Genomic DNA, 21,353 nt, shown 5'->3' on the forward strand with positions numbered 1-21,353 from the left:
TGTTTGAGAATAATCCATTCTGGATGGATGGTATGTGTTGGGGGAGGGTTTACTACCTCTTTCCTTTGTCATTCTATCTCAGATACTCAAATGTAAAAGCCTTTTTTTTTTCCTTTAGTATTTGGAGCATGTTCCCATCCTCCATCCTCCAAGGCAAAGCCATTCTCCCAATATTGAAGTAGTTGAAAGTGTTGACTACACGATCTTCAAGCCCCTTTAGAGCCAGGACACAGACACAAGACTTGGATTCTACTAGTCACATGCACTGACCTTGACTCTGGGTAAGCAGCCTCGTGGTGGGGGACTTGGGCGTGTTGGCAGTGATTCTAGTGGTAACACTTTTTTTTTTTTTTTTTTTTGCACAAATTTACTTTTATTGGAACAAAGCAACCTGCACACTTTTAATGTTTAAAAGTGATCATCTAATGAATCACTGAACACTACATCAAAAACTAATGATGTACTGTATGTTGGCTAATTGAATTTAAATTTAAAAAAGAGACAGAAAATAAAACTGAGCATCATTGTTCCTTTCTAGTGAAACAAAGAGAGAATTTAAAAATAAACAGGAACGAAATTACAACAGAGAATTTCCATTCCAAATAAGATCCTACAGGTTCTACTGATTCTCCCACTGAGTAGTAGGGTTCAGGTCATCATTTGGAGAGAATTTTATTTTAGGGGTGCCCAGGTATTCCTTTGAAGGGAATTTTGATTCCTTGGCTGAAGGTGTCCACTTAGGTAGAAGGTGTTTTCTGACTCAAGGACGGGTGGCAGTGGGATGATAGTGATAAAACCATGTGAAATATCCAAAATTCTTTTCATTTTAAATATCCTTAGTAGTTCTATGATCCTAAGATTATGAAAGAATGAAACATTTCATTAGCTACAGAGGTGTGTTTTATTTGCATTTCTTAGAACCCATGCATTTTGATGCTCGCTCAGAAGTGGGTTTAGGACCTGGTGCCAACAGGGCACCTGGTACCTGGAGTTCCCATCACATGCTTTCCTTCTCCTACCTTCTTGGGGGTTGGGGGCTATGCTGAGTGTACTGGCAGGGGAGCAGGCCCTGTGTGCATGGAGGGCGAGGGCACATGGACAAGGGGGAGGCAGGCAGCACAGAGACCACCAAGAGCCCGGCAGGGCTGTGGAGGCTGAGCTGGACCCGGTGGAGCACACCCTTTGGGAGCAGCTCCCCCACTGCCCACCCTGGAGACCCAGTAACATTTATGTCCACATGAAGACTGCTGTCAGGAGCTGCTGGACAGAGGGAGTGTGGGTCAGAACTCATGTAGTGAGATCTGCGTTCATGGCTTGGACCTGGCCATCAGCCCCACCAACCCTGCTATCAACATGGGCGCTATAGCTGCAGGTGGATGGCTTTGGGTCTTGCAGGTGGCTGCCAGTACCCCTGCTGGGAAACTTGTAGCAGAATTGGAACCAGAGACTGATCCATGAGAACTGCCGACCCAGATCCCCCACAACTGGGCCATCTGTGTCTTCAGGCTCACACCCAAGTAACTGAAATGAGACTGGCCAGCTTATCCACCCAGCCCCACACAGCTAGGCTCTAGGAAAGGAAGGGGAAGGGGTAGGGAGAGAGAGAGGGAAAGAAAAAAAAAGAAAAGTGAAAGAAAAATTAAATTCAAGGGGCTCTACATTTAAATTGAGAAATATGTTTATATATCTAAATAATTTAAAGCCCAATCAATTGATTAGCCTGGATGTAGCTGAAGAATTATATGATAGGAGAACTGGATAATGTTTATAACTCTAGTCCTGCGATGTGGCTTTAGTGAGCATTCCCCTCTTGAAGTTATGATATTGCTGATTTAACTGTCATATGTCGGATTAGCAGGATCCCATCATGGTGACAAACACAAACCTTTTCCCTCTCCTGTCTCCTCCTGGTTCCTGTTAGAGTCAGCAACTCTAATAACCCACCATGGCAATCTTCTCTCCCTACTTCAGTATCACAAGCCCTTCTGCTTTTGCTGACTTCTGGGCACTTCTGGAGGTGGTGGTGGTTTTTAGCTGGTTCTCAAGTATAAGAAATACAGCTCTTACTTTGGGTTAAGGAATTGGGCTGTGGTGGTCTCAAGCCTCAAACTGGAAGCATTCTTTCTTTTCTCCTTCAGGTAGATGCTGCTTCTTCAGCACTTTGGGGGTAGTCTTCCTAGGGAGATTCAGATGACTTCTCTGGTGGCCTCTCCACTTGTGAGACTCCCTCAGGACCCTCATTGGCATTGCATAGGGTTCAGATATCTTGGAGCAGAGTGCTGCTGCCAGGTGAGACCCCAGGCTCCACCCTATACAGTCTCCACAACCCTGTCCCTGATCATAGACACCTACCTCTTTCTCTCCTACGTTCCTCGACCTTCATGGACCCCATAGATTAAGCAGCTGCAACCAAGCAAGTAATCTCTATTATATGGGGCCTGGGGGAGGGCGTTGAAGGAAGCTCTCAGCCTTTATCTCTTTCATGGGGTAGGAGTTGCAAAGGGAGATATTAACAGTAGTCAGTCTTGTCTTTTTCTTTTAATTCTCTCTACTGCAGCATATATGTATTGTGTATGTGTGTGTGTGTTTAATGTATTTCACATGATTATAATACAAGGCTTGAGAGATGACCTGGAAAGCATTCTCTTGCAAAGTCCTACTCAGAAGACAGGCCACTATTCAGTCAATAATCAAAGAAAGAAAAAAAAAAAGCCATAGAAAGCCAAAGGGGAAAAATCATAGAACCCACAAAATATTACAACTTCCTGGCCAATTGGCAAAGGTCCATGAGCTAGGAGTTCCTGGACAGCCTCGCACTGATTATAAGATGGGACAAAGAGCATCTGGCCTGTTTTGTACAGAGGACACTGAGAGGATCTTGTGATGTAGTTGAGCGTGGGAAGTGTGGGAGACACAGGCTGTCCTGCTCACTGGCATTGCTTCCCAGAGCTGGGAGTCCACTCTGTTACCACTGATTACAGTTGATTCTTTTTCTCCACCCAGCCGTCTGTCCCCCAGCAGTTCACCCAGTACTTTAGGGCTACATCAGAGAGGCACCCAGTACCACTGTTTCTGGTCTCAGGGCACGGAGACATTCTGCAGGGTGCGGCTCAGGCTTCGCATGATGTGGCTGGCTCCTTCCAGTCCCAGAGCCTGGAAATGGGCAAGGGGGACCTAGGACACAAGGCTCTGGACCCGATACTCAGGCCCACTATCTGCCATCTGCAGTTTACCTGTCTGGTCCATCAGGCTCCAGGATACAGGGGTCCCCTCCTGCCCCAGCAGGCAGAAGGTGGGGGACAGCCCAGAATCAACACTCAATGGATCTCTGGCTCCTCTCATTGCCACCAAAATGCCAGGATTTATTCACCAAGGAAGTGTGGGTATATCCAGGGAGGAGAGTTGAAACATCTCTTGGTTTTATTGGGAACAAGGGGAAAGAACATCCCATAATATCACACATACTGTGAAATGTTATATTTGTTTCCCCCCAGATTGTCCTAAGAGGCGAATAGGAACATGTACTCAGGGTCTGGGCTCTGCGGCCAGAATGGCTGGGTTCATAATCTGACTGCTTGTGTGGTTTTGGGCAGATGACTCCATCTCTCTCCTCTGCTTCCTCATCTTATAGACAGTCATACCTCCTTTACAGAATCACTGGGAAGCTGAAAGCCAACGGATGTGGGTGCTTAGAACCAGTCATGGCAGGTTAGTAAGCATCCCACAGAAATTAGCCATAGTAAGCCTCAAGCTAGATAGGACAGGCATTCTTATCCTCACTTCACACAGAAGGAAAAACATTTTATAAACAATTAGAGAAGTGCCCCAATGCACATACTAGCAAGCCGTCCAACCAGAGCTTTGTCTGTTGGTGTCAGAGGCTCCTTGGCCACTGTGGAGAGCTGAAGTCCAGGGAGAGGCAGTGAGGGGTAGTGCGGGCAGTGCCCCCTTTACAGGACACTGAAGTCTGAAGTCTGCTGCAGGGGTGAAGAAGGGCTTCGGGAAGTTCCTGGAAAGAGCCCACAGTGTGGAAGCAGGAGATGTAGACCTAAGCCCCAGTTATGCCCTTCCACCCACGTGAGCTGGATAAGCTGTTCCATCAACTGGATCTGTCTCCCATCAGGAAAATGGTTATCATGTCTCCTGTCCTGTCTGTCTTTCAGTATAGACAAATGGATCCAGGGAGACTCTAGAGGTAGAGGTGCTTTCTAGGTTGTAGTGAGCTACAGCATGGGTAAAGCTCTTCCATGCGTACTCACACATAGAGAGCCATGGGAGTGGGCGTCTCCAGATCAGATCTCCACGTCAGTTCTTAATTCTGTTCGGCGGTAGACTGGACATAAGTGGGGGAAATATATAATTTGTTTAAATTCTCTTTATTGGAAATCTTTTGTTCTGTGATGTGAATTCATTAAACATGTATTTGGTAACCGCTTGCTGTGTACCTGGCACTATTCCAGCTGTTGAGGATCTATCAGTGAATAAGACAGAAAAGGTGTCTGCTCTTGTGGGGTTTGTAATACTGTTTGGGGTTAGGGGGTGTAGATTCAAACATCAAATAAGTAAGTTAACTACAGTAGCTAATTTCAAATAATTATAAGTCATATGAGGAAAGTAAAACTGCCCTGTGTGGAAAATAACTGGGAGGTGACGTTATGGGGGGGGGCGGGCGGTTTAGCCAGGACTCTCTGGTGAGGTGGGATTTGAGCAGTCCTGAACAACAAAAGAAGTCATGCGTGCAAAGATGAGGTGGGGTCAGGGGGAAAATGTACCCCTAGCCAGAGGGGAGAGCTGATTCCAAGGGCCCGAGCTTGTGATGATCAGGTAGCAGGAGGGAGGCTGGTGGTGTTGGGGGCAGTAAGCAAGATAGGAGGTGAGGTCTGAAGAGGCAGGTGGATGCTGGCTCTTACAGGGCTGTTAAGGAGTTTAGCATGATTGTAAGGTGAGGGGTAAGTACTAGAGTCTTTTAAGCAGGGGAGGTACATGGCTTAATTGACATTTTTTAAAAAAGATTTTATTTATTTACTTGAGAGAGAATGAGTAAGAGAGAGCATGAGAGAGGAGAAAGTCAGAGGGAGAAGCGGACTCTGATGCGGGATGAGATCCTGGAAGTCTGGGATCATGACCTGAGCCGAAGGCAGTCACTCAACCAACTGAGCCACGCAGGCGCCCTTAATTGACATTTTTAAAAAGAAGATTACTCTGGCTCCTTTGCAGAAAATGGATTGTGGGGAGGTCAGAGCAAAAGCCAGAAGAGGATTTTGGGAGGTATAAGTGGATTGAAAGGTATGTCCACTCAAAAGGACAGATTATCTCCTAGACGTTTGCAGGGAACATGGGGTGGCTGATCCTTTGGCTTCAGCCTTCTGGCCTCCAGAATTGTGAAAGAATAAATCTCTGTTGTTTTAAGCCACTCTAGTTTGTATTGATTTTTTTGGTGGCAGTCTTTGAAGCCTAATATGCAAGCTCCATCCGTAGTGAGAGAGAGGATAGTGGAGAGCAGCTGCTGTCAAACTCCCATGCGCTTGGGTTTGCCGCCACTGGTGCTAAGTTCTTTGCATCCATCAGGGAAGGAACCAGCTTCTTTGCTCTCTCAGAGATCATACAGAGAACACATTGTGTTTGCTTGAGCTTGCCTAGTTTAACAGCTGCAACGTTTTCTATCACCTCATTCAGGCTGGGCTGTGAACCTACACAGGGAAAATGAGAAATCATAGGAGATGAAACTGTTTATTTCAGTGATAGAGAAAAGCTGCCCAGAAGCTGGAATGCTTGTGGGTTTAACATCAAACCATGTGTTTGGTCATGACGTGGCCTCTGTAGGGCAATGCTAAATCATTCCCACATTTTTAAAATTTAAAATTGGGATAACACTACAATTCGTGAATGTATCACAGTACAGCTGTGGCTGTGACAGGGCATGAGGCGTAAACATAATAATCAAACTTTATTGAAGTTTGGACTTCAAAGTCTACAGTGGACTCCTTTTTTTTTTTTTTTAAGATTTTATTTATTTATTTGACAGAGAGAAATCACAAGTAGGCAGAGAGGCAGGCAGAGAGAGAGGAGGAAGCAGGCTCCCTGCCGAGCAGAAAGCCCGATGTGGGGCTTGAACCCAGGACCTGGGATCATGACCTGAGCCGAAGGCAGCAGCTTAACCCACTGAGCCACCCAGGCGCCCCACAGTGGACTCCTTTTGTTCCTTCCTCACTGTCCTGATTTTCCCTGTTGGACTGAGTCTGGGCTTGACCACAAAACTTGCTTTGGCCAGTGGAACAATAAAAACATTTCTCAGTGAGAAGCTTGAAAAATGGTTGCACGAAGGCTTGCCTTCACTTTGTGCGCTTGAAGCTCTGTGACTTCTATATGCGGCCCAATACACTTCCTTCAGCCCAATCAGCAGCCAGACCAGACAAAGCCAGCATCACCAGCCAGATGTGGAATTAGGACTAACCTGGTCTTCCCGGCTCAGAGATGCCCCAAGCTAGCTGCAGCCACATGGGTGAATCTAGAAGAGACAAGCAGAAGAATTACCCAGTTGGGTCCAGTACAATCTGCTGACCCACAAAATTGAGAACCAAAAATTAATGTTGTTTTAAGGCACTATGTGGGCATGGTTTGAAAACCTAACTGGTAAAAAGGCACAGTGCTAAGCACTTCTCATTCAAGATCTCATTTAACCTTTAAATAGTTCTATATTGGGGGTATTACCATAATCCTCATAAAAAAAAAGCCTTATCTATAGAGTGATTGTTTCTTACCCTAGATCACACAGCTAGTAACAGTCCCAGCAAAGTCACAATCTTAGTTTGACTCCAAAGAGCATATTCTTTTTTTTTTTTAAAAAGATTTTATTTATTTGACAGAGAGAAATCACAAGTAAGCAGAGAGGCAGGCAGAGAGAGAGGAGGAAGCAGGCTCCCTGCTGAGCAGAAAGCCCGATGTGGGGCTCGAACCCAGGACCTGGGATCATGACCCGAGCTGAAGGCAGCGGCTTTAACCCACTGAGCCACCCAGGCGCCCCCAAAGAGCATATTCTTAACCACTGAATTCCTCCTTTATAAATGTGACTGAATGAAAAAACGGAAAGGAGACAGAGAGAAGCTCTTCTCTCCTACTCATGCTGTCTGTTAGTTCCTGGAGAATAAGTTACAAGTCTTCAGCTATTAAAAAATTATATTGCTCGTGATTTCCTATAAAAACCCGACAATGCAGTCTTCAAGTTTTGGTTCAGTGGAGGTGGTGGCAGCTGAGATAAAGATTGGACATAGACTTGAAGTAGAGATAGATGGGATGTAGGGCTGCTGTTGAAAATGAAACATGACCCTGTAGTTGTAGACACAGAACATATCAGCAGCCAGCACACATCCAGTCCCTGTACTTTGAATTGACAGATGTGTCCAGTTGATGACTTCTGGTGAGCCTAGGAATTCCTCGTATTTCTTGGAGTGTCTTTGGTAAGTACTGGTGTAGTGATCAAGGTTATCTGTCATCTCTTGTTTAGGTTGGGAAAAGTAAAATCAACCAAAATGTTTGTACTTAGTGATTGCTGTACTAGTTTTCAGGATTTCATTATACTGTGATATTTTTAAATACTAAACTATTAGTATTTTGTGTTGGCATATTGAGTTTATTTAGGAATTATTTACATTGTAGGGTCAAGGACTCCCTTATTTAATTAATAAAGAAAAATGTTTGAACAAAACTATTCCTAACTCAGCTATTGCTTTAAAATTTCAAACAAACAAAAATGACCATATTTCTTTATCTCCCTAAAACTTATTGAGAATCTTGAGAAGTGACTATGCACTGCCTTTTCTTTCTACTCTTGAGAACACTGTGACTTCTACATTGCTCAATCTGCTTCCATCAGCAGTTAACAAAAAACCAGTCCAAATAAAGCTAGCGTCAGCAGCCAGACTTGAGGTTGTGACCAACCCAATCCAGCCAGCTTATGGAAAATGATAATTGACAAGCACAATCTTTGACCAAAAGAACACATCTTGCTTTAGGGCAAAGATTTTAAAAATATGTAGGCTTAAAGACATGTCTTTATTAAAATTGATACAGATAATAGGATTACAATGTCTATCTCTAAATGATGTAACCCGGAAAAGGATGATGAACTAAATATGCTTTCTTCTTTAAAAAGAAATCATACCATTGTTAAACATACTGTAATTTCATGAAACTAACATACTCATTCAAATATATCTGGCAAAATTTTCAAAACTGATATGGGATTATTGAAGAAAAGAGGAAGATATTACTTCAAGCAGTATAAAATCAGAAAGCTATTTTCCCCTATGATACCTGGAAAGTATTAAACAAAAATACATTTCCTATTCAGCAAGGATACTACTGATCAAACTGTATTTTTAAACGTGATGTCACCAAAGTGGCAGTGTAGGAGACCCCAGCCTCTGTCTCACCACAAAGATCAACAATTAGACATCTACCCATGAACAAAAATAACTCTGGGAGAGTTATGAAGTCCACTTGAGGACCTTCAGCAGCATGGTGGAATAAAAACCCAAGACCAACTGTACAAAAAGAGGAAGAAGACAGATTCTTTTTGCCTGCATTATCCATTGCCCCAGGCTGGCATTGCTCAATGCCAAGAGGAAACTCCCTAGCTTTCTCTACCCCCCAATCAGGAAAGAAATATCAGGGTGAATAACCAGCTTCCCCAGACTTTGGAGGCACTACGTGAAAATCCCACTTCTGTTTCATCTCACCTAGACTGGCAAAAACCAAGATGTTTAGAGATAGCTAGGAACAAGAAAGAAATGCAGAAACTACTAGTATCAACCATGTAGTGGGAGTGATCCATGGTTCAACATGATCTGCTCTGCAGACAAACCAGCAGCTTTTTCCACTAAAGAAACCAATGACCAGCACAACCACTGTGGACCTTCTGCAGATTTCACCATCTTTTGCTCCATAAGTATTCATATTCTCTGATGCCAGCCACCTCAATCCCTCCTAACTCCCTCCTCTACTGGCCACTGCTGGAGCCAGGGAACTTCACCATTAGTCATCCCAGGGCTCTGTGGCTACATGACTGTAACACATCAGCCTAGACCACTGCAGCTGACACCCATCACCCAGCACTTGCCCAATTGTCACTGCCTTCTGCTGCCATTTGAATGCTGAGACAGAGACTGTGCAGCCTTGAGAGACCAATATCAGGTTCCCTACAACTGCTTGTGTGCCTAGATCAGACTGTTTCCTGTCACTGGCCTGCACTACTGCAATCATCTGCAACTGGCTTCTCCAGCTATGCACCTGCATGCCCCCAATCTGACTCTCATCACCAACCTCCACTGCTGTGCACCTGTGACAAGACTCAGCAGCCATGGTAGTACCTGCCAACAGCCAGGCCCCTCACTGCTGCCAGTGACCTGCATTTGTCCCTGGCCCTAACTGCCTGTCTCCCCCACCACTATATTATGTATTTGTAACTGTCCCCTGCCACAACAGAGACACCTGCAGTTGGGCCCCACAGATATGTGTGCTCCCAGCACTGGCTCCAGCCTCTGTGGGCCTGAACCTGAGCCTGAAGCCACCACTGAGGACCCCATTGGCCTGAGTCAAAGAGACAGTCCTCTCCATGGACCTGATACCACCACATGCTGCCCTGCATGGTGCCCTTAACCACTAGACCTAGGGTCCCAGCATACTCAGCATGCCCCACTCACAGATTAAAGTCTTTCCTACCAAAATCATGGAAGAGGGACTGCTTCTTCGTATGTGAAAGCACTTACATAAGGCTACAGGGATCATGAAAAATCAGGGAAATATTCTGATGTTCTTTCAGAACATCAGTAAACCTCTAGTAACTGGCTCCAAAGAAATGGAGATCCAGGGATTTCCTAACAAAGAATTCAAAATAATTTATCAAAAGATGCTCAATGAACCAAAACAGAACACAGATAAACAATTTTAACAATATCAGGAGAGTACAAGAACAAAATAAGAAGGTCAACAACGATAGAAAACATAAAAAAGAACCAAATGGAAATTTTGGAGGTGAAGAGTACAATGGCTGCATTGAAGGATTTGATAGGGAGGGCACTTCAACAGCAGACGAAATCAGGCAGAAGAAAGAATAAGTGAGCTCAAAGTCAGATCAGATGAAACTGATCAAAACAACACAAATAAAAAGAATGAAAAAGAGTGAAGAAAGCCTACATGATCTATGGGATACTACTAAAAGAACCAATTTGTGAATTTGGGGAGTTCTAGAGTAGAAGAGAGGGAAAAGCACAAAAAGCTATTTAAAGAAATAATGGCAAGAATTCCCCAAATCTGAGGAGAAATTTGGATACCCAAGTTTATGAAGCTCATAAGTCACATAACAAAATGAACTTAAAGAGCACCACTCTAAGAAACATTATAATAAAACTGTCAAAAGGCAAAGAGAGAATCTTATAAAAGAAACACAAGAAAACCAGTTTGTAATCTATAAGGGAGCCTCCATAAGGATATCAGCAGATTTCTCAGCAGAAAACTTGCAGACCAGAAGAATGGAATGATATATTCAAAATGCTGAAAGAAACTGCCAACCAAAAATACTTTACCCAGAAAAGTTTTTTGGAAATGATGCAGGATAAAGACTTTCCCAACAAACAAAAACTGATAGAGTTCATTACCCCCCTAGACCTGCCTTAAAAAGAAATGCTGAAAGGCAGGGCACATGGATGGTTCAGTCGGTAGAGCGTGGAACTCTTGATCTCAGGGTTGTGAGTTTGAACCCCACATTGGGTGTAGAGATGACTTAAAAATAAATTCTTTTGGGACATCTGGGTGGTTCAGTTGGTTAAGCAGCTGCCTTTGGCTCAGATCATGATCACAGTGTCCTGGGATTGAGTCCCACATTGGGCTCCTTGCTTGGCAGGGAGCCTGCTTCTCCCTCTCCCTCTGCCTGCCACTCTGCCTGCCTGTGTGCTCTCTCTCTCTGACAAATAAATAAATTTAAAAAAATAAAACAAAAATAAAAAATAAAATCTTTTTAAAAATGCTGAAAGATCTTTAAACTGAGATGAAACAATGCTAATTAGTAACATGAAAAAATACAACACATTGGTAAATGAAATCATACAAGTAGTCAGATTCAGAACACTAATACTGTAATATGGTAGTGATTAAGCACTTTAAATATAAAGGTTAAAGGACAAAAATATTACAAATAGGTGTAAGTACAAATTTGTTAATGGATATCTGATATAAAAATGTAAGTTGTGACAATGAAAACAAAAAAGAAAAGGAACTAAAAGGGTAGTTTTAGTAGGTGATCAAAGTTAAATTGTTATCAGAGTAAAACAGATCATTGTATCTATATTTTATCTAAGCCCCATGACAACGAAAAGCAAAAACCTACAGTAGATTTAGAATAGGTAAGAGAAGGGAATCAAAGCTTACCACTACAGAAAGCAATCAGTTTTACAGAAGAAGGCAACAAGATTTACAGAGGAAGGCAACAAGATTTACAGAGGAAGGCAACAAGAGAGGAAAAAGGGAACAAGGGAATTACAAAAAGCAGAACACGATGAAATGGCATTAGTAAGTTCTTACCTGTTGTTAATTCTTCTGAATGTAAATGGATTGATTCTCCAATCAAAAGACATAGAGTGGCTGGATAGATAAAAAAAAAAAACCAAGACCAACTATATGTTACCTACAAGAGATTCACTTCATCCTTAAGGAAACACTTCTACTCAAAGTGAAGGAATGAAAAAGATATGCAAATGGAAATCTGAAGAGAGCAGGGGTAGCTGTATTTAGACAAAATAGACTTTAGCCCAAAATGGTTACAAGAGACAAAGAGGGTCTTACATAATGATAAAAGGGTTAATTCATCAAGAAGATAGAACAATACTCATTTGTTTCTTAAGTTCCACATATGAGTGAAATCATATGGTATTTGTCTTTCTCTGACTGACTTATTTCAGTTATCATCATACTCTCTAGCTCCATCCACAATATTGCAAATGACAAGGTTTCATTATTTTTTTAATAACTGAGTAATATTCCATAGCATATGTATACCACTTTTTTATCCATTCATTAGTTGGTGGACACTTGGGTTGTTTCTATAATTTGGCTATTGTAGATATTGCTGTTATAAACACTGGGGTACATGTATCCCTTTGAATTAGTATTTTTGTTTTCTTTGGGTAAACACCTTGTAGTGCAATTGCTGAATCATAGGTTAGTTCTATTTTTAACTTTCTGAGGAACCTTCATACTGTTTTCCAGAATAGCTGCCCCAGTTTGCTTTCCCACCAACAGTATAATAGAGTTTCCCTTTCTCCACACCCTCTCCAACACCGATTGTTTCTTGTGTTGTTGATTTGAGCCATTTTGACAGTTGTGAGGTAATATCTCATTGTACTTTTGATTTATATTTCCCTGATATCACTGATAATCAGTGATACTGAGCATCTTTTTTTAAAATTTCTTTTCAGTGTAACAGAATTCATTGTATTTGCACCACACCCAGTGCTCCATGCAATGTGTGCCCTCCATAATACCCACCACCTGGCTCCCCCAACCTCCCACCCCCCGCCCCTTCAAGATATTGAGCATCTTTTGATGTGTCTGTTGGCTATCTGGATGTCTTCTTTGGAAAATATTTATTCATGTAATATTTATTCAAATATTATTCATGTCTTCCTACCATTTTTCAACAAAATATTAGCAAACGAAATTCAAGAACCCATTAAAAGGAATGTATACCATGATCAAATGAGATTTACTCCTGCAATGCAAGGGTGGTTCAATATATGCAAATAAATGTGATATGCTACGTTAAAAAAGGAAAGGTAAAAATTATATGATTATCTCAATAGATGCAGAAAAAGCATTCGGCAAAGTAAAACTTCTTTCATTACTAAAACTCTCAACAAATTGGGTATGGTAGAAGCATACCTCATTATAATAATGGCCATATATGATAAATCCACAATTAATATTGTCAATGATGAAAGCTTCAAAGCTTTGCCTCTAAGGTCAGGAAGGAGACAAGGATGCCCACTTCACCACTTTTACTCAATCTGGTATTAGAAGTCCTAACTAGAGGAGTCAGACAAGAAGAAGAAATAGGAGATGTAAAATTGTCGTTTGCAGATAAAATGATCTTTATATAAAAAATACTAAAAATGACCAAAACCTGGTAGAACTAATGAATGAATACAGTAAAGTGGCAGGATACAAAACCAACATACAGAAATCAATGGTATATCTATACATTAACAATAAACTAACTAAAAAAATATAAAATAAATTCCATTCATAGTAGCATCAAAAATAAATACTTAGGAATAAATTTAACCAAGGTGATGAAAGATCTATACACTGAAAATGATATCTTTCTTTGATGAGAGAAATTAAAAATGCATCCTTGTCATTTTACTCCTTAATTTTCCTTAATTTACTCTGTTTTTTCAGGCCTTATGCTTTGCGGTTGCTATTTTCTCTGCTTTGAATTTCATCCTACCTTGCCATCATGTAAAAAAAAATCTTATTTCAGCATCCAGCTTTGGTAAAATTTCCACTAGGAGCATCTCTGAATATCTCCCTGAAACCTCCACTACATACAGTTTTTTTCTGCCTCGTTTTATTGACCTTGTTAATGACAGTAGGTTTCAATAACGTGCAGCATCTCAATTGGAAGGCAGTATCACAATGAGAAGTTGTGAGTTAGTATGAATGAGTTGGTATGGTTTACAAAAATACTAATTTAAAGGGATACATGTACCCTGATGTTTATAACAGTATTATCTACAATAGCCAAATTATGGAAACAGCCCAAATGTCTATCAACTTGAGTGGATAAAGAAGATGTGGTTGTGTGTATCTATGTAAATATAAATATATATATTTATATATATATATAAATATATATATTTATATACATATAAATATATATGTATATTTATATATTTACATACATATATGTATATAAAAGTTGGCATTTTTAAAGGTAGGAAATAGATTTTTCCCTTAGGTTAGGGGTTAAAAATTATTATTGCTTTATTACAATTTGGAAGTATAGCCTGCTACATTAATTATAGCCTAGTATATTAATTTTCCTCTAACGTATTTAAAAAAAGATCAGCCTCTTACCTAAGCAATCAACATAATCCTAAGTTAGCACATCCTTCCATTGGTTGACTCTATTCCCACAAAACAGATGCAAGAAATGACAAAGTGTGTCTGGTCTTTAGCATTAGCAGGATGGTGTTGGGGGCCTGTTTTGAAATCAAAACAATGAATGAGTATGGAATTGTACTGCATATAATTTTAATTAAGTTTCTACCTGTGCTGTTTATCTCATTCATTCTTTGGTTTCTGCACATTTCATGCCATGTTGTAATTAGTCTGTGGACTTACCTATGTTCTCTTCTAAGCTGTGGATTTTTGGGGGACAAGGACTTGTTCACTGTCACTGTGATTCATTTCTGTATCCCTAGAGTCTATCACATTGTTAGGGACATGGTAGGCACCTAGAAAATATGAACACAGAAGCATACTCATTTCACATCTGGCACCTGACCTGCTCCTGAGGGTGTTAAAATCAGGTATTTTGTCCAGTAGGGCCTTTAGCTTGAATGAATTTCCCCGGTTGTGTGAGAGATGGTCCCATAAACCTGCAACATTCCAAGAAAGGGAGAGAGCCAGCTTGTTAGAAAGGGATGTGAAAGAGCTGTGTTTGGTAAGGACAAGGATTACTTCCAGGAAATAGTGAAGTTTTATGATTAGAAGGTACCTAATGAGCATTTATGCCAAATAGTTTTTAGGTTTTAATTTTTGCCTCAATAAATCTATCTTTTAAAGATTTTTTTTTTTTAATTTTAGAGAGAGAGTGCAAGCAGGGGGAGGAGCAGGCAGAGGAACAAGCATACTCCACATTGAGTGCAGAGCCTGACATGGGGCTCAGTCTCACAACCCTGAGATTGTGACCTGAGCTGATCAAGAGTCAGAAGCTTAACTGACTGAGCCACCCAGGGGTCCCAATAAATATATCTTTTAGAAAATATTCGTATGGTAAAATTGTCAGGCCTTATAATTTGTGAATAGAAATCATGAACTCTCCCATTGTAAAACTTAATAAGATCTAAATTTAATAGATTTCCTTCTATTCATGTACAAACACAATACATTTTACAAAATTGAAAATTTTCAGATATATTTGATTTTGATATGTTGCCCTCTCATCGAATAAATACATTTTAGCCATATTGCTTTTAAAAAAATGATTTTTAATGACTGCATAGCATTCTATAATATGGATGAACCAACATCCATTTTTTTAAACTTTTATTCATTCACATGAAGTAGCAAAGATAATACAAAGAGGTCCTATCCAGTCTCACCCAATATTCCCCAATAGTAAATCTTAAGTCACTGTAGTACAATGTCAGAACTAGCGAAATTGACATTGTCATAATGTGTACATACGGCATTTTATCCAGTAGATTCATATAAACACCACCACAATCAAGATACAGGATACCACCACCCCTAGTGCTACCCCTTTATAGTCAAACCCACTCTCACCTCTCTCAACATCCGTGTCCCATTTACCCTCCTTCAATTATAGTAAGATTCTATATATTATATAATATTAAGTATTCCTTCTACATACATTGGTAATCACATTGGTCAGTGTTACAATTTTTATGTCAAGAGTTAAATATAATATAGAAAACTCAAGAAGCAAAGCCTTTTGTATTTATCCTCATTTATAATTTCCATTCTATTCTTCTTATGTTCCAAAATGTCTTCTTTTGTTGTTTCCTTTCTGTTTAGAGAATTTCTTTAAACTATTCTTTTAGGATAGGTCTGCTGGAAACAAATTCTCTTAGTTTTCTGTTATCAGAGAGTATCTTGATTTCCTCTTTATTCTTGATGGATATTTTTGCTGGGTATAGAGTTCTGGGTTGACATTTTTTTTTTAAAGCCCTTGAAATACCTACAACATATTCTTTTAGCCTTCATGTTTTCTGATGACACATCTGCTGCCATTCAAATTGGTTTTTCCCCTAGTAAATAAGGTATCGTTTCCCTCTTGCTGCTTTCAGGATTTTTTCTTTTGTCTTTCATTTTCAGAAGTTTGATTATATGTGTTGGCATGGACTTCTTTGGGCTTATCATGTTGGGATTACACTAAGCTTCTTGAATCTGTAAGGTCATGCATTTTGGTAAATTTGGGGAATTTTCAGCCATTACTTTTTCAAATACTTTTTCAGTTCCACTCTGTGTCCTCTTTGTTTTGGGCTATGATAATACAAGTGCTAGACCTTTTAATATAGTCCAGTAGGTCTCTGAAACTCTCTTCTCTCTACTCCCCAGTTTTTTATTTGTTGCAAGTGCTTTTGTAATTTTCCATTGAAACATTTTATGAGGGATGCTTTAAAATCCTTGTTAGTTAATTCTAAAATCTGTGTATTTTACTGTTAGTATCTGTTGATTTTTCATTTTTCAGTCAAGTTGCATTTTTTTCCTGGTTTTTAATGATAAGTCATTTTTAAATGGAATCCTGGACATATTGGACAGTATGTTATGAGACTCTGGATATGATATTATTTAAATTTTCCATTTTGGTTGACTTTCTCTGACACTGTTCTGACAGAGTAAGAAGTAGGAAGGGGAGGGATACTCCTTGCTGTAAGCTGGAGATAGAAGCCCAGGTTTCCCATTCAGCCTTCAGTGAGATCAGATAGAGTCTACCTGTTATTATGGTAATGGAAGTTCCAGTTCCCACCAGACCTCCACTGATACCCTGGCTTAGAGGGATTGGGTACAGTTTTACTGCTTGTTTCCTTAAGAATGACCCATTTTCAACTTAAGGACTCAGGAAGCTTCTTCCTCAAGGATTTTTCTAGCATCTGCAGCATCTGTGACCCCCGCAGGAGGATGTTGATAGGTACCTTTGTTTGGAAGGAAGACCAAGAAACATCCAGGAATGGGAGATTATGAATCAGTAGGAACTAGATCCATATACCTTTACCTGAAACATAGAAGGTAGATGAGATAAATCTTCTCATTTCTAAAATAACTGCCTTTGGAGAGGGAAAGAAAGAAAGGATAATTACTCTAGATTTTTAGACTTACTGTGATAGATGGAAGTTTGGGGGGGCACCGTGAAAATTCTGAGGTAATGACCTTATAGAAGATGCCAGGAATACAGGAGAGTAGCAGGGTCTATGCTAATGTGCAAGCTCAGGACTTTCTTCGGTTCTCTTTACTGGTGTCCCTCTCATTTAAGTCCTCACTGCCTCCAAGGGAAACTAACTTAGGAGAGGAAGAAACAGTTTGAAGTCAGGTAGGATTTTATTTATCTTAGGCTAGATTGTCCTAACTCATCTTTGATGTTAATCCAGTGTGTTTTCAATGGCACACATTTCCACCAGTTGGCCAAAGAAAATCCAAGGCTATTTTATTACACCTAACTCTGTGGGCTAAAGTACATAAACTAGTGTGATGTTGCTATACAGCTTGACATGTGTTATTTGTTATGATAGATAGTTGGAAGCACAGTAATAGATGACCACATTGGGCTATCCAGTTCCAGTTCTCATCAGCTAGCAGGTATAATTCCAGGTGTACTTGACATTTTCATAGTCTAATGAGGGAGTTGGAGAGATACACTGGTGTGGCCTAAGATTCCTACAGTCCTGGCTTAGCATAAAAGAATGTGATTCCCTCAGAGGATAAGAATGTAAGAGACTTTCATGAGGTATGTTTAAATTTGCTAGTGCTGTGGGTTTTGCAAATAGTTTCTGATCCTCAGGAATATTTATATGTCCATCTTTACAGCACAAGGACATTTCCTTCTTCTATATATTGTATGAAAAGAGTATAATTATTGGTGAGATTAATGTAGCAGTATGGTACCATCTTTACTTCTTTCTATGTCCAAGGATTTTGAACCTTGCATCGCTTTGTTAGGATACCTCAAGGTTTCAAATGTTTGAGCCTCTTTGGTGGGCGCCTGGGTGACTCAGTCAGTTAAGCATCCCACTCTTAGTTTCAGCTCAGGTTGTGATCTCATGGGTTGTGGAATCAAGTCCCATGTGGGACTCTGTACTCAGCCGGAAGTCTGCTTGCAGATTCTCTCCCTCTGCCATTACCCCCTACTCACTTGCTCTCTCAAATAAACAAATCTTTTTTTTTTTTTTTTAAAGCAAATGTTTGAGGTTTTGGGATCGGATTTGCAGTATTACTACCAAGGAAATACCTCTGAAAGCTCACAAAAAAACTAGTATGACCAAGTGTTGGAGTGATTCTTGTGGTAAGATTGAGTGATAATATTTGATAATTTTTACCAAATTGGCTAATTCCTGTTGACAAAACGTTAGAAAAGTATTTTTTCCTGGAAACATTCCACGAATGTTTATCAATAGTATCATTCTAATTTTCCTAAAGGCTAGTTGTTGACCAGAATATCATTGTTCACAATTAAATTCAAAATCATTGGTTGAATATATGTCCATTATTTGTGTTTTTTTTCCCCAGGAGCTGCCATATGTAGAAATTCTTTAAGCTGACTGCATTAGCAGTAGCTTGAAAGAAAGAAATTATAGAGTTAAGATGGAATTGTCCTTAGAACCTAAAGAAGTTGGGGAGTCTGGGTGGCTCAATCAGTTAAGTGTTGGATTCTTGATTTCAGCTCAGGTCTTGATCTCGAGCCCTACACTGGACTCTGCAGTGGGCTGGAGCCTACTTAAGATTATGCTGAGTGAAATGAGTCAAACAGAGAAAGTCAATTATCTCATGGTTTCACTTATTTGTGGAACATCAGGAATAGAATGGAGGGCATCAAGAGAAGGGAAAAATGAAGGGGGAGAAATCAGATTGGGAGATGAACCAGGAGAGACTATGGAATCAGGAAACAAACTGAGGATTTTGGAAGGAGAGGGGTAGGAGGATGGTGAGCTTGGTGATGGGTATTAAGGAAGGCATGTGTTGTAATGAGCACTGGGTGTTATATGCAAACAATTAATCAAACACTACATCAAAAACTAATGATGTGGGGCGCCTGGGTGGCTCAGTGGGTTAAAGCCTCTACCTTTGGCTCAGGTTATCATCCCAGGGTCCTGGGATCAAGCCCCGCATCGGGCTCTCTGCTCAGCGGGGAGCCTGCTTCCCCCTCTCTCTCTGCCTGCCTCTTTGCCTACCTGTGATCTCTGTCTGTCAAATAAATAAGTAAAATCTTTAAAAAAAAAAAAAACTAATGATGTACTGTATGGTGATTAACATAACACAATAAAAAAATAAAAAAGATTCTCTCCCTCTGACCCTCTCCTACTGTATCCTCTGTCTCTCAAAACAAAACAAAACAAAACAAAACAAAAAAACGTAAAGAAGTTAATTAGCAGTTAAGGGGAATATTTTACAGAAAATCAGAATTGTATAACATTAAATTAGAAAAAAGATAATACAATAAAAAATCAAAACAAGAAGGGCCATAAACATGTGAAGGAAAATGGGACTATTACTAGAATCTTGTTTCTGTGGTCTTTAGTGGAAGCAGAGAATTATATCTGAATTTCTGGTTTTGTTTTTATTTTGCTAGTTTATAGGCAGTCATCTTCTATGTACTATCTGCTTTCAGAGGTTCCCTGGAAAAACTGTGTTTTGTAACTTTTACTGGGTTAATTCTTCCAGTTCTTATCATCTAGGGATAAGTCTTTGTGTAAGCTTACAATTATATTGGTTATCAGGAAAACTCACCAGAGTCTTTTCCAGTGAGGACCCAGGGCAGTCTTTTTTAGATTTCTTATTCCAGAATCACCTGCTTTTCTTTATTTTTTTTTTTTAAATTGAGCAGAGTTGACGCACCATGTTACATTAGTTTCAGGTGTACAAGATAGTGATTCAGCATCTGTATACCTTATGCTATGCTTGCCACAAATGTAGCTACAATCAGTCATCATTCAATACCATGACAATATCATTGACATATTCCCTATGCTGTACCTTTTATTCCCATGACTGACTCATTCTATACCAGAAGCCTGACTACAGAAGATCCCTCAGGTCAGATTTCCAACAGCCCAGGTAAATGGTCATGCTGGGGAACTCTTAGCACCCAGGTCTGTGTTTTTCCATGGAACAACATATAATAGCTGAAGGTACTCTTTTCCTTTATTTAAAAAAAATTATTCTCTAATGAGCAGGTTTTATGGGGAAGTAGGGAAAGTGTAATTTGGTGTCTGCTTATTGTACTATCTAATGACAACGTTTTTAGAAGCTTTAGGAATTTACTTATTTTTATTATGTTATGTTAGCCCCATATAGTACATCATTAATTTTTGATGTAATGTTCCATGGTTCATTATTTGCATATAACACCCAGTGTTTGTTGCAATATGTGCCCTCCTTAATAATGAACTAATATTATCAATTAGAATGTAAATCTACATTATGTCAACAAAAGTAAAACAATATACCTAAGTAGTGTGCATTATGAATTTTCATCTGTGACTTTAGGACATAATATGTTTTATTATTTCTCTAAACCTGTGGGTCTCAAAGCCTGGTTCGTGGACCAGCAGCATCAGGATCACGTGGAAACTTGTCAGAAATTTAAATCCTGGGACTCTACCCAAAATCTACTGAATCAGAAATGTAGGAGTTAGGCTCAACAGTCTGTGTTTTAACAGGCCTGACGGTTAAATCACAATCTGTGATTCTGATGCAGGCTCAAGGATGAGAATCCCTTCTCTAGACCAGTGGCTCTCCATCACAGGTGACTTTGCATGCCCCACACACTTGTCAATATCTGGAGACATTTTTACTTGTCAGAGCTGGGATGGAGGATGCTACTGGCCTCAGTAGGTAGAGGCCAGGGGTCCTGCTAAGCATTCTACAAATGTATAGGACAGTCCCTATGCCACAACAGAGAATTGTCCAGCCTAAAATGTCCACTGTGCCAAGGTCGAGAAACACTGACTGGCCAAGAAATTAACCTCAATTTCTGTGTGGGTGGGTGGGTGGGACATTCCATCCCCAGTTCCATAGCCTAATGCCAGGCTTAGGTGGATCAGAAGGAAACAGGTTCTTAGTCTAGGTGATTTGCTGGGGAAAAGAACCCTCCCAGTGTGCCTGTCCCAACCAGGAAGAATAACCCCACCACACTCCCAGCCGGGTTCTCCTGGGAACTTCAGAGAATCCAGGCGTCCTGAAATAACATACTGAGGGCAAGTGGGGCAATACGTAAACATACCCTCCCTGTCACCTTCTGTGTCTTCTTAACAAAATTCCACTCCCTGGTTGCTCTCACTTCCCTCTCTCCATAAACTCACCCATGCTCTCCCCATCACGAACCACTGCACTTCAGC

The 21,353-nt window shown here is 40.3% G+C and overlaps 2 pseudogenes; one reads left to right on the forward strand and one right to left on the reverse strand.

The window, feature by feature from the left end:
- Positions 1-1,039: 1,039 nt before the first annotated feature.
- On the forward strand, positions 1,040-1,521 carry LOC125079878 (ribonuclease P protein subunit p20-like; annotated as a pseudogene).
- A 1,653-nt stretch (positions 1,522-3,174) lies between these two features.
- On the reverse strand, positions 3,175-21,321 carry LOC125079879 (glycine N-acyltransferase-like; annotated as a pseudogene).
- Positions 21,322-21,353: the final 32 nt, after the last annotated feature.

The sequence above is a fragment of the Lutra lutra genome, chromosome 10 (assembly GCF_902655055.1).
Source record: "Lutra lutra chromosome 10, mLutLut1.2, whole genome shotgun sequence".
NCBI lineage: Eukaryota > Metazoa > Chordata > Mammalia > Carnivora > Mustelidae > Lutra > Lutra lutra.